Source organism: Mobula birostris, chromosome 10 (assembly GCF_030028105.1).
Source record: "Mobula birostris isolate sMobBir1 chromosome 10, sMobBir1.hap1, whole genome shotgun sequence".
Lineage (NCBI taxonomy): Eukaryota > Metazoa > Chordata > Chondrichthyes > Myliobatiformes > Myliobatidae > Mobula > Mobula birostris.
The window spans coordinates 51,995,244-52,006,613 of record NC_092379.1 but is presented as its reverse complement, the minus strand read 5'-3'; positions in this window follow the sequence as shown (position 1 = coordinate 52,006,613).

Below are 11,370 nucleotides of genomic sequence, written 5' to 3'. Positions count from 1 at the left end.
CCTAGGAGTGGGCGTCCTACAAAGATCATGCCAAGAGCACAGTGTGCAATGTTGAAAGAGGTGAAAAAGACCTGTAGAAATCTCTAGAACTTGCTCTAGTCTTTGTTCATGTATCCACTATAAGAAAAACTCTGAACAAGAATGGTGTTCATGGAGGAAACCACTGCTCTCCAAAAAAAAAAGACATTGTTGCACGTCTCAAGTTTTCAAAAGACCACCTTGATGTTGCACAATGCATCTGGGACAACGTTCTCAGGACAGATTAGACAAAAGTCGAACTTTTTGGCAGAAATGCACACTGCTATGTTTGGAGGAAAAAGGGCACTGCACACCAACACCAAAACCTCATCGCAACTGTGAAGCATGGTGGAAGGAGCATCACGGTTTGGGGCTGCTTTGTTGCCTCAGGGCCTGGACAGCTTGCAATTGTTGAGGGAACAATGAATTCAAAATTGTATCAAGACATTTTACATGAGAGTGTCAGGGTAGCAGACTGTTACCTGAAGCTTAATAGAAGTTGGATGATGCGACACAAGAGTAAATCAACAAAAGAATGGTTTAAAAAGAAGAACATTTGTATCTTGCAATGGCCACGTCAGAATCCAGACCTTAACCCAATTGAGATGCTGTGGCATGGCTGAAGAGGGCTGTTCATGCAAAGTATCCCAGAGATATTGATGAACTGAAACAGGTTTGTATGGAAGATTGGTCTAAAATTCTTCCTTGCTGTTGTGCAAGTTTAATCAGCAGCTACAGGAAACATTTGGTGGAGGTTCTATCAGTTAATAAATACAAGGGTTCACATTCTTTTTCCAGCCTGGGCTGTGAATGATTAATTAATGTGTTCAATAAAAACACGAAAAGTACAATTGTTTGTGTGTTATTCATTTTTTTCTGATCACATTTTATGAGTAATTAATGTAGAAAACTAGGTAATTACAAAGGGTTCACAAACTTTTCCTTGCAATTGTATGTGTCTTCAGTCTTTTGTATCTTCTGCCCAGTGGGAGAGGAGGGAAGAGAGAATGTCCACTGAAAACACTGACGTCTCCATTTCTCTGCACAGATGCTGCCTGAACTGCTGAGTTCCTCCAGCTCCCTTGTGCGTTGCTTCAGATTTCCAGCATCCACAGACTCTTGTGTCTTGACTCCTAGTATTTGAGGATTTCACCCCAGGGAAAACACTCAAACTACCCTATGAATGGCTTTCAAAATTTTATATACACTCAGTATAAAGTTTTCCTCGACTTAATAAAGTGACCACTTTATTATGTTTGTTGTCTTCTGCTGCTGTAGCCCATCCACTTCAAGAATCGATGTGTTGTGCATTCAGAGATGCTCTTCTGCACACCACTGTTGTAATGTGTGATTATTTGAGTTACTGTCGCCTTCCTGTCAGTTTCAACCAGTCTAGCCAGCCTCCTCTGTCCTCTATCGTTTTTTCACTCACAGAACAGCCAGTCACTGGATTTTTTTTTTAAAATTTCTTGCACATTCTCTGTAAACTCTTGAGACTGTTGTATGTGAAAATCACAGGAGACCAGCAGTTTCTGAGATACTCAAACAATCCTATCCAGCACCAGCAATCATTTTACAGTCAAAGACACTTAGATCACATTTCTTCCCCATTCTGATATTTGGTCTGAATAACAACTGAATCTCTTGACCATGTCTGCATGCTTTAATGATTTTTTAGTTCCTGCTTTTATGCATTGAGTTCCTGCCATATGATTATATATTTGCATTAATGAGCAGGTGTACTTAATAAAATGGCCACTGAATGCATCTCCTAAAATTTGTTGTTTTGGAGCAGCAGTTCAGTGCAAGACATAAAATTGCTCTTACAAAAGAAAAAGAGTGGAAAAGAGGGGCAGTGAGGTAGTGTTCGTGGGCTCATCTTTGTATTTTATTTTTCTTCTCCCTTCTCCTGCTCTAAACCTGTTTCGCAGGGTGCTAGCAACAAGAGGAAGATTGATCCAAACCAGGCGCCAAGATCAGCCAGAGTCACTCAGCCCAGCAAGGTCAGAACACCAGCAACCTTTGGACGTGGGAGTGAACAGCATCATTCACAGCGGGGAGAAACTGTTCTCAGGTCCCGAGTGTGGAGAAGGCTTCAGCCAAGCATCTGGACTGTCGAGATCGCAGAGCCACTACCCCAAGGAGAAACGATGGAAATGTGGGGAATGTGGCAAGGCGTTCTATTACCCGTCTCATCTGGAAATTCATCGGCGCAGTCACACCGGGGAAAGGCCCTTCACCTGCCCTGTGTGTGGGAAGGCATATTCCAATTCATCTACCCTGTCTAGACACCAGCATGTTCACTCCATGGAGAAACTGTCTGCCTGCTCAGTGTGGGAAGGGATACATTCAGCTTGACATGTTAATGGTACATCACCTAGTTCACGCTGCTGAGAAGCTGTTTGACCGCCTCATGTGTGAGTAAGGATTCACTAGGTCTGACAAGCTAATTACACACTATTGAGACCTTCCCCTTCACAATGGGAAGGGTTTCACTCAGTTACAGAGGATTACGTCACACCAGCAAATTCATACTGGAGGGAGGGTGTTCACTGACTGCAAGTGGGGGGAGAGACTCACTCAGTCAGTTAGTCTGTGGAATCACCAGTGAGTCCGCAAGTGACTGTAGGAGCTGGATTCCACTATAATTATTCCTTAGAATTATATCCAGGATTGGACTGGGGATATTATCTCAGCCTGGCATCCTGACGATGATGATTTTAAATGTTTCTTGCCAGTGCCCAATACATTTTCTTCCTCCTAAGCACATTGTGTTTTGTCCAATTAATACACGTGTTAAACTCTTCAGAAGTTAGATATTTGACAGAAGACATCATTGACGTTTTTGTTATATTTAGGACCCGGCTGGTGGTGTAGTGGCATCAGCGTCGGACTTCGGGACAAAAGGTTCCGAGTTCGAATCCAGCCGGCTCCCCTGCACGCTTTCCATCCGTGCTGGGTTACGAGCTGGTGATCTCTTTGGAAACTCACCCGGCAGAAGGTAATGGCAACCCACTGCTGTAACTTGCCTCTTCTGTTCTCGTTACGTCCCCTTCCTTTTGCTTTGTCAGCTCCTATCAGATTCCGTCTTCCTTGTCCCTTTGCTGGCTCCACCTAGCCCCTCACAATTTCTTACCTTATACCCACCTTACTCCACACCTAGTGCCACTAATCACCTGCCAGCTGCCAGCTTGTACCCTTCCCAAACACCCGCCGTCTCATTATTCTGGCTCCAGCCTACTTCCACTCCAGTCCCGATGAAGGGTCTCGGCCGGAAACGTTGAACGTTTATTGCCCTCCATAGTTTCGACAGCACGTTGTGTGTGTTGCTGAAGATTGCCATCATCTGCAGAATCTCTTGTATTTATGGAGGGGAACCTCGCAAATTTGAGGTGCGAACGCGCCTCACCAAGGCGGGGCAAGGATTCTACATCTTCATGAGGTAAACCTGGGCCAATAACGGTCATGGCGTTTTGGGAAGGCGTTGGCAGCTTGTTAGGAGTGAGTCATTCTTCATGGTAGCGAGTGAGAGAACGACAACATTGCAGTCTGTTACCTACCGGGTGCCAGGGTCTGGGATTTCTCAGCACACCTGCAGAACACTGTCAAGGAGGAGGGTGAGAGCATTGAGAGGTTGTGGTGTACATTGGGACGAATGACATGTAGAAAGGGAGACGCTGGTCCTGCAGAGAGAGTATAGGGAGTTAGGAAAGAGGCTGAGGAGCAGTAACTCCAAGCTACTAAACTCTTGATGACTCCTGGTGCAGCGTTCTGGTCAGAGCAAGAATAGGATGATAGTAAAGATGAATGAGTGGCTGTGGGGGGCAGGGTTTCAGGTTCTTGGATCATTGGAACCTCTTCTGGGGCAAGGGTGGCCTATCCAAGAGGGTCAGGTTGCACCTCAACTGGAGGGGAACCAATATCCTGGCAGGGACATTTGTTAATGCTATCCGGGAGAATTGAAACTCATTTGGCACAGGAATGTGAACCAGCGTACTAGGTCAGAAAGTGAAGGAATGGAGAGGAGGGTGGAGGTCAGGTCAATAAAAACAGACAGGAGCAAATTATTACATATAATGGGATGGTTAGTTTTGAGGTGTGTGTATTCTAATGGTAGGAGTATTATGGGTAAAGGTGATGAAATTAGAGCATGGATCAGTACATGGAACTACGATGTTGTGGCTAATACAGAGGCTCGGTTGAGAGAGGGACAGGAATGGATGATTAATGTTCCAGGTTTTCGATGTTTTAGAAAACATAGATGTAAAAGAGGTGGTGGGCAGGGGTGAGTTGCACTACTAATCAGGGACAATATCATACCTGAACTCAGAGGGGACATAATGGAGGACTCGTCCACTGAATCTATATGGGTATAACTCAAAAATAGGAAGTTTGCAATCACTCTGATGAGATTGTACTACAGACCCTCCAATAGCCACTGGGACATTGAGGAACAGAGGTGTAGACAAGTTAAGGAAAGCTGTAGAAATAATAGGGGTGTTGTCATGAGGGCATCAACTTCCCTAATATAAACTGGGAGCTTCTTAGTGCAGGAGGTTTAGAAGGAGCAGAATTTGTTAAGTGCATCCAGGACTGTTTCTTAGATCAACATGTGCATAGTCCAACAAGAGGAGGGGCTGTACTAGACCTGGTGTTGGGTAATGAGCCTGGCCAGATGACTGACCTTTCAGTGGGTGAGCAGTTAGGCAAGAGTGACCACAGGTCATAAAGTTCTAAGGAAGCCATAGGATAAGTACGGACCTTGCAGGGGAGTATTAAATTGGATCAGGGCAAATTACAGGTATGAACGTATTAGGCCGGAAGTAGGGAGAGTTAATTGGGAACAGCTGTTTCTGGGCAAGTCCACATCTGACGTGGAGGGTGTTTAAAGACCAACTGCACAGAGTACAGGACAGGTATGTTCCAGTCAGAAGGAAGAACAAGGATGGTAAGGTAAGAGAACATTAGGCGTTGAGGGAGATGATTTTAAAGACAACATAAAAGAACTCAAGAAGGGAATCAGGAAATTTATGAGGGGCCATGAAAAGTCCTTGGCAAGTAGAACTAAAGAGAATGCCGAGACATTCTATACTGTCATGCAAGTGAGAAACTGCTGGAAAGTTCAGCAGTCTAATGAACAAGGAGGCAATTAAAAGAGAGAGAGAGAATATGGTGCAAGCTGAGACACGAGCTGGAAAGTCACCATGGTAATAGCTCAAAGTGGTTGAGGTAACGGACGCTGGAATTTTGGATGGATTATAAAAAGTGGATCCTTCAGTCTGATAACGGCAGAGGAGACACTACACGAGAGAACTGCGGAAGCTACCCGAGAAACCACTGGCGGAGTTTCAGACCACCACGAGGGTGGAGGCCACAGACCGATTAATTTCCACCCGTGATTACCAGTGCGGGTAAGAGCTTGCCTGTGGGGGTCTGCTGTTGGTGAACCTGTGCTGTGGGTTAGTAGACCATTCCCTAGAAGGGGCTCTATCCATCTGTGTCTGTGTGTGGGGGGGGGGGTCACACGAAGTGACTCTGAAGATTTCGGAAGCAAGAACAACTAAAGCTGCCAACTTGAACATCAACTCAATTAACTCTCCCTCTCCATCAATTCAACTCAACGCAACACAAAGTGAACTGAATTGCTTAAACTTACCTGACACCGTAAGACTGATATCTACCTCCTGGACTATTATTTTTGTATCCACACACACATTTACAGATATATATATATATATGTATATATAATAGTTTATAACCTGTATTATTCGGTTTAATGATATTAATTCGTTATAGTAATAAACATAGTCTTAATTTATAGTAAACCAGACTCCAGGTGTGTTCCGTTTCTGCTGGTCCTTTTCAACCCGTTACGGGGTTCCTGACAATACATACAAGAAAATAGCTGGTGAGACAGTAGCACCACTCAAGGGTGAAGGGGGGAACATTTGCTTGGATGCAGAAAATGTGCTTGAGGCCTTTAATGGTACCTTACATTAGGATTTGCCAAGGAGAAGGGCTTGGAGGATAGGGAGATCAGAGCCAGAAGTGTTAATATGCCAGGGCATTTTAAAATAAAAGAAGGGGTAGTGTTGGGTCTCTTAAAAAGCATTAAGGTGGATAAGCCCCCGGAGCCTGATAGCCCAGGTTATTGAGAGAGGCTAGAGAAGAGATTGCTGGGGCCTTGACCAATGTCTTTGTGGTCCTCTCTAGCCATAGGATATTCAAGAAGGAAACCAGGGATAATCCTGGAAACATATAGACTGGTGAGTCTCATATCAGCGGCAGTGAAGATATTGAAGAGAATTCTTAAGGATAGGATTTATGAGCACTTGGAAAGCCATGGCCTAATTATGGACAGCCAGCAAGGCTTTGTACAGGACTTTGTTTCATACTAACTTGATTGAGTTTTTGATGAGATGACAAGGGTGATTGATGAAGATAGAGCTGTGGATGTTGTCTACATGGATTTCAGTAAGGCATTTGACAAGTTCTCTCATGGGAGGCTCTTCCAGAAGATTCGAATGCATGGGATCAGTGGTGAATTGGCCACCTGGATTCAGAGCTGGCTTGCCCATGGAGGACAGAGGGTTGTGGTTGAAAGGTCTTCTTCTAGATCAGTGGTTCCCAAAATGGGGAAATATCGCATCACTCCCCCCCCCCGGGGGCAGTTAGGGTTTCTAGGGGGGAGATAAAGATAAAGGAGGCACTCCGGGGTGGGGGAGGGAGTGTGCACTCAGTAGCAAGAAGGAGAGCTGAGGGAAATTTATGAAATTAATTACTTACCATAAACATTTGATCCTCAGTGCCTCATAATGATTACAATGATCACATAATCACCTCATCTCCTACTAACCCACCATTCTCTTAGACTTTGCTCAAAGCACGTTATAGTTGTCGAAAAGTATGTGACACTTGTATTTGGCATATCATGAGAAATCTGGACTGAAGAAATCTTGTTATTTCCAGGCCTTTCCTGTGCATTATTGCTGTTCGCTACTGTTAGCTAATACAATTCCCATTCCTGTGATGCATCTCCTGTGAATAGCAGTATGGCATTCAATGGGGTAAAGTTCAGAATCTTCCCTTCCAAATTGTCTTGACCTCATTTCTCTAGCTCACGGCCCAACTGAGATATCGCTGTCCCTCTTTACGTACCTTCAGGCAGGAAGTCAGGTTTTGCCTGAGCTATTATGATGTCATAACTTTCCCCTGTATTGATCGCAGCGCTTGAGGTTAGACTTAAACTATGAGTGATTGACTGTGGTTGTTAATCCATAATGAAAATGGCAGAAGCAGACCAAATGATAAAGAAGTGTGGACAGTATACTGAGGAGTATCTGAAATATGGATTTATACCAAGCAATCAACAGCAGCCAATGTGTCCGTAGTGTGAAAAAAAAATTTTCAAATGAGGCAATGAAACCAGCCAGGTTGCTTGAACATTTGAAGAGAATAAACTCTGATAAAGCAAACAAGAATTTGGTTCATTTTCAGTCACTTTGTGAAAACTTTCAGAAACAAAATACACTTCGGAACATATTTGCCACCACTTCACAACAAAACATCAAAGTTTTATGCGCTTCATACAACATTTCATTGTTAAATCTGGGAAGCCCCATACAATATGAGAAGAACTGATTCTGCCAGCAGTAAGGGAGGTTCTGAGTACGGTTTTGCATAATTGACCAGACCAAATAATTAAAGTGAATTCTGTTCAGTGACAATTCTGTGCAAAGATGAATCGATGAAATGTCTGAAACCTTGGCAGGCACAGTATGAAATATACTTAGGACAACAGAATTTACACTGCAGTTGGATGAGTCAACTTTGTCAGGCAATAAGTCTTTGCTTCTTGGTTGTGTTTGTTTTATAAGAGGTGTAAGCATAGTTTAAACTTTGTTACTTGCAAGGGGACTAGAAACTGATACAAAGGGGGACTCAATATTTTGGGTTGTTGAGCAATGTTTCAAGGAGATTGACATTCTGCTCACCAACATTGTTGCTTGTGCAATAAATGGGGCACCATCAATGATAGGGCACCACCGTGGGATTATTACTTTCTTCTGAAAAGCTGTACCTAACATATTTACTATTCCGTGTGTAAATCACAGAAAATATCTTGTCCCAAAAAGCCAATGTGATCAACTGCACAATTCATTAAATACCATTATCACAGTGGTAAATAAAATCAAGTTCCATCTTCTCAGTCCAGAGGTTTGTATTGAGAATAATGAACGTTAGAATGCTTGCCGTTAAACACAGAAGTCAAATTGCTCTCAAAAGGAAATGGCCTGAGAGGCTTTTATGTGCATTTGGAATCTATGATAAAATTCTTTGAAGATCCAGATGCTTCATTCAGTAATCAACTTAAGAATATTATGTATGATGTTGCTTATTTATCAGAATTATTCAAAGTTTAATTAAATGAATCTTCAATTGCAAGGGATGATGTGAATCTTATCAAAGTCAATTCAGTCATCTCTATATTTCTGTTTCAAGTTCCTGGGTGTCAAGATCTCTGAGGATCTAACCTGGTCTCAACATATTGATATAGTCATAACGAAAGCAAGACAGTGGCTGTACTTTATTAGGAGCTTGAAGAGATTTGGCATGTCAACAAATACATTCAAAAACTTCTATAGATGTACCGTGGAGAGCATTCTGACAGGCCGCATCACTGTCTGGTATGGAGGGACTACTGCACAGGACCGAAGGAAGCTGCAGAAGGTTGTAAATCTAGTCAGCTCCAACTTGGGTACTAGCCTACAAAGTACCCAGGACATCTTTAGGGAGCAGTGTCTCAGAAAGTCAGCATCCATTATTAAAGACCTCCAGCACCCAGGACATGCCCTTTTCTCATAGTTACCATCAGGTAGGAGGTACAGAAGCCTGAAGGCACATACTCAGCGATTCAGGAACAGCTTCCTCCCCTTTACCATCCAATTCCTAAATGAATATTGAAGCTTTGGACACTACCTCACTTTTTTTAATACACAGTATTTCTGTTTTTGCGCATTTTGAAAAAGTCTATTCAATATACGTAATTGATTTACTTCTTTATTTATTATTATGTTTTATTTTATTTATTATTATTTTTTCTCTCTGCTAGGTTATGTATTGTATTGAACTGCTGCTGCTAAGTTAACAAATTTCACATCACATGCCGGTGATAATAAACCTGATTCTGTTCAAGTTAAGTGCAACATTGGCAGCTGTGACCTTTTCCAATTTCCGAGCCTCTCTGAGTTGCAAGAGAAAGGAAGCATACCAGATGATCTTCAGTCATACCCTGCTCACTTAGGTGAGCTGCATAGACATCTCAGAAAGATCTCAGGATCCTGTCACGATCCAAATTCCAGATTGGTAATAAATCCATTCCTGAACACTTGATATGGGAAATTAACAGGAAGGATGGAGGAAGAACTGATCTCACTACAAAATGACTTTGAGCTGAAGCCAAGGTTCAAAAAATCAAGACTTTTGGTTGCAGAGAGCAATCTCCGAATGCTATACTGCACTGTGGAAGAAGGTCAAGATTTTCTTTGTTGCCTTTCCAACATCATATATAGTTGAGAGCTGTCACACAATTTCCCTTTAAATATTTCACCTTTCACACTAAACCCATAACCCCTAGTTTTAGTCAAATCACAAGCAAGAGAAAATCCAAATCAGGTTTATTATCACCGGCATGTGACGTGAAATTTGTTAACTTAGCAGCGGCAGTTCAATGTAACACATAATCTAGCAGAAAAAAATAAGTAAATCAATTACAGTGTATGTATATTGAATAAATTAAAACCAGTGTAAAACAGAAATAATATATATTTAAAAAGTGAGGTGATGTTCAAGGGTTCAATGTCCATTTAGGAATCGGATGGCAGAGGGGAAGAAGCTGTTCCTGAATCACTGAGTGTGTGCCTTCAGGCGTCTGTACCTCCTACCTGATGGTAACAGTGAGAAAAGGACATGCCCTGGGTGCTGGAGGTCCTTAGCATTGGACGCTGCCTTTCTGAGACACCGCTCCTTGAAGATGTCCTGGGTACTTTGCAGGCTAGTACCCAAGATGGAGCTGACTAGATGTACAATCATCTGCGGCTTCTTTTGGTCCTGTGCAATAGCCCCTCCATACCAGACAGTGATGCAGCCTGTCAGAATGCTCTCCACGGTACGTCTGTAGAAGTTTTTGAGTGTATTTGTTGACATGCCAAATCTCTTCAAGCTCCTAATAAAGTACAGCCGCTGTCTTGCTTTCGTTATGACTATATCAATATGTTGAGACCAGGCTAGATCCTCAGAGATCTTGACACCCAGGAACTTGAAACTTCTCACTCTCTCCACTTCTGATCCCTCTATGAAGATTGGTATGTGTTCCTTCATCTTACCCTTCCTGAAGTCCGCAATCAGCTCTTTCATCTTACTGACATTGAATGCCAGGTTGTTGCTGCGGCACCATTCCACTGGTTGGCATATCTCACTCCTGTACGCCCTCTCGTCACCATCTGAGATTGTACCAACAATGGTTGTAGCATCAGCAAATTTATATATGGTATTTGAGCTATGCCTAGCCACATAGTCACGGGTATAGAGAGAGTAGAGCAGTGGGCTAAGCACACACCCCTGAGGTGCACCAGTGTTGATCGTCAGTGAGGAGGAGATGTTATCCTCAATCTGCACAGACTGTGGTCTTCCGGTAAGGAAATTGAGGATCCAACTGCAGAGGGAGGTACAGAGGCCCAGATTCTGTAACTTCTCGATCAGGATTGTGGGAATAATGGTATTAAATGCTGAGCTATAGTCGATGAACAGCATCCTGACATAGGTGTTTGTGTTGTCCAGGTGGTCTAAGGCCATGTGAAGAGCTATTGCCAAGTCTTTCCATGTTGGCAAACTCGGCCTTCGTGGTTTCCAGCTTCTCTGGGTCCAGTCTACACAGTGGGCATGGACTGGTGGGCCAGCTGTGGGAATGTGGTGCTTGACCCCATGTTTTGTGACTGTAGTGGAGAATGTGGGCTTGTTGAGGTTTGGGAAGTTGCCCAGAAGTCGAGTAAACTCACATGTGGTGGTGCATGTGCTTGACAGAGTCTTTGTGGGGAACTTACTAGGGGAGCAGGGTAATGACTCCAAAGTCCTTGACACCCACAGGCCAGCAGTTCTTTAGATCGGCAAACAGTCCTTGAAAATCTACCCTGGCAGAAGTCTAGCCACTTTACCTGTGACGGAGTCCCATGCGTAACGTTCGCTGAAGCTCAGCGTCACCCGCTGTGGTCCCGTAAGTCTGGATCCCGCTGCCGTTGGCGGCCTCCGGTGAGGTTTTCTCACCCTTTGCTTCCTCATCAATAGGTGATGCCA